Below are 2823 nucleotides of genomic sequence, written 5' to 3' on the forward strand. Positions count from 1 at the left end.
AAGGGCGGGAAAGGAAGGGAGTTCCTCCCTGCGTTTCTCCCCTCTCAGCTGTTTGTCCCCTTCTCTAAGCGTAGGTGCCCCTCACCGGCGCCCATGGCTGCCTGCTGCGCCGTTTTCAGCTGCCTCCATTACGGAGCACGTGTTAGGGAAGAGCTGGTGGAGCCGGTTTGCTTCCCTCGTCCTGCAAACGTGCGGTTCCTGTGTGGTCGGGGAGTGCTTCTGTAGTCTCCCTTCCTCTGTGGGGTGACAACTGTAATTTGTGGCTCTTTTTCCAATGTTCCTGAGTCCCTGCATTTTTTGCTCATTAGTAGCTACATTTTTTGCTCATTAGTAGCTGCATTTTCTGCTCATGAGTAGTTGTGCGTTACGTACAGTGCATTTTCTCCCTCAGAAGGCAGTTCTGTCACTTCAAAAGCAAGCTGGTGGGGACTAAAACCACACCTGCTTTTTTTTTTTTTTCCATCAAAAGATCAGTACCAGTTCTGGCATAAGTAAATCCTTGTGACTCTTGGGTCTGGATGAACTCAAGTCTAAGAGAACTATGTTATATGTATACATACTACGTTATATACAGCCAGTTCATTTTATCCACAGCATCTGTGCACATTGGCCCTAAAATGTGAAAGTAGCTGTGCTTGGTATTATTCCTGGTCTTGATCAGGTTGAAAACATGTTCCTATTAATATCTTTTGTATTCTATTTATATTTTTCATGGGCTAAAGTAAACTTCCAAATGTGCAAAGCTTGTCCTTCTGTAGTCAAGAAAAGAATTCTAGTTGGGGGCTCCTGGATTTAAATTTGAAAATACATTATATGTTAGGTGCGTACAGTAGCAGAGAGAAGGATGTTTCTAGGGCTCTCAGGGACTAGTGGCTAGTTGTCTCTTCCTGAAGCACATTATACTTTACTTTCTGGAAATTGAGATGTTCTTTTATATATATATATATATATGTATACAACTAAAATTGTTGGACTTAAGGGTGCAGTAGAGCTGGGCAGCTCATGGAATTTGAGGAGTTGCTCTGCTGCTGAGCTGGATTCATTTGACCTGGAAAGGGCTGTGCTGTTGGTGACTGCTAAAATGCTGAAAACACAAACGTACTGCGTACTGAATTCCAAACCCTCAGCTGTGGTAGGAAGCGAAGCAGCAGGGTTTCACTGGGTTACCCTGGCATGCTTTCTCCAGCCTATTGCATGGCTGGAGAAGCCATGTTGGTTGCCCAACACCAAACTGTAATGAAATTGAGGAACCCTCAGGAGCCTGTAAACTGTTTCCACAGCTTTTCTTCTCTTTGGGGGTCTTTGGTAGGTAGCATTTCTTGTGACTGCAAGTCAGGTAAGGATTTGAATACATATTTTGTAGTGTCAAGAAGTTAGCCACCTTTAGAGTAAGCATCTATGTAAATAGTGTGAGTCATCTGTGATGTACAGGAAGCTTTAGTGTCCTTTTCTGGCCTTAAACTCCGTAATACTCTGTGTAACTACGCAACACCTAAATCACTAGTAGTATACGGAAGTTCTCTGTGTTCTGGTCCTTAAAAACTGAGGTTGGACTGGCGAGCGCAGTGTTTTCAGTTTTCTAATAAAGGATCCTGGGTTCATGGCACAGTCAAAACAGACCATGTGTGTTAAGTTTATCTGCTAAACTTTGCACCTGTTTTTAATAGTTTTACATATTTATTTGTGGGGAGTATTATGAAAATCATTGTTACTCTTTAAGCAGCACTTTACACAGGTAAATGATTTTACATTTTGCATGTTGATGGTGGACTATTGCCCAGCTAACTTATTTTTGGCATCAGTGTATTTGCTCACAGCCGGTTCGGTGGCAAGTGCTCAGCCTCTGACCACTGGCATATATTAAATTGAGTAGACTTGTGCACCTTGTGAAAGCTGCAAGCTGTGTGTTATAGCAGAGCCTACCTTCTAAAAGGGACCTGGCAGGATCAGCTGTACCAAACATAGTGCATAATGCCCGATTGGCACCTTTCAAACTGGGAAGGGAATAGTAAGGTATCACTTAAAGGCAAATAATCAATATCAGTAACTGAACTGTTAATAACTAAATTTCAGTTGTGTATTTTGCTCACATTCATTTCATTTTTATCTACCTTTTAAAAATCATTTTTTTATTTACTGACTCTGGCTGCTTATTGCCTCACAGTCTTTCATTTCTTTCTAGTGCCAAGACAATAATTAATGGTGTAATTGTTGCTCAGCCCGAGTGCTGCTTTTGGGCTTCCTTCTCCTGTTTGTTATTCTTCCTCATCATTATTTCTCAAATTATTTTTTCTTACGTGGCCTCTGTTTGGCAGTCTTCATAGATCTTTTTTTCCACGCAGGAATTAGTTTTCTCCCTTCATGCTATGGCATAAGTTAAGCTCTTTAATATTTGACATTTTGTTCTTTCAAGTTCCTTCTTTCAGTTGCTGCAAGTAACTGTTCTTTTTGTGCTTTTCAGTTACACTTTTTTTCTATATTTTTCCATTGTGCCAAGAATTGCCTTCTAATTAAAAGTACCTCCCAAAACAAAAGATAATGAGTTTTAGTTCAGGAGCTTCAAATCTGGCCTGGTTTTTGTTATTACACAGCTTTCTCAGCAAAATGTTAAATTGGTCAATCTGTGCCTTTAATGGGTGGGCCTGAGGAATTAAGTTCCTTATTTTTAAAATGAGTACTTTCTTCTAACTTTCTGTTTAATTGTTGGGTTCTTTACCCATCTACACCGCCTGGCAAAGTCTCAAGTTTCTGGAAAAGATAAAAAGGAGTTGTGGAATGAGGAAGAAATCCTTCAGGTGAAGGAGAACCCTCTTTTCATTAAAG

The sequence above is a fragment of the Egretta garzetta genome, unplaced genomic scaffold (assembly GCF_000687185.1).
Source record: "Egretta garzetta isolate BGI_Z169 unplaced genomic scaffold, ASM68718v1 scaffold21, whole genome shotgun sequence".
NCBI classification, from domain to species: Eukaryota; Metazoa; Chordata; class Aves; order Pelecaniformes; family Ardeidae; genus Egretta; species Egretta garzetta.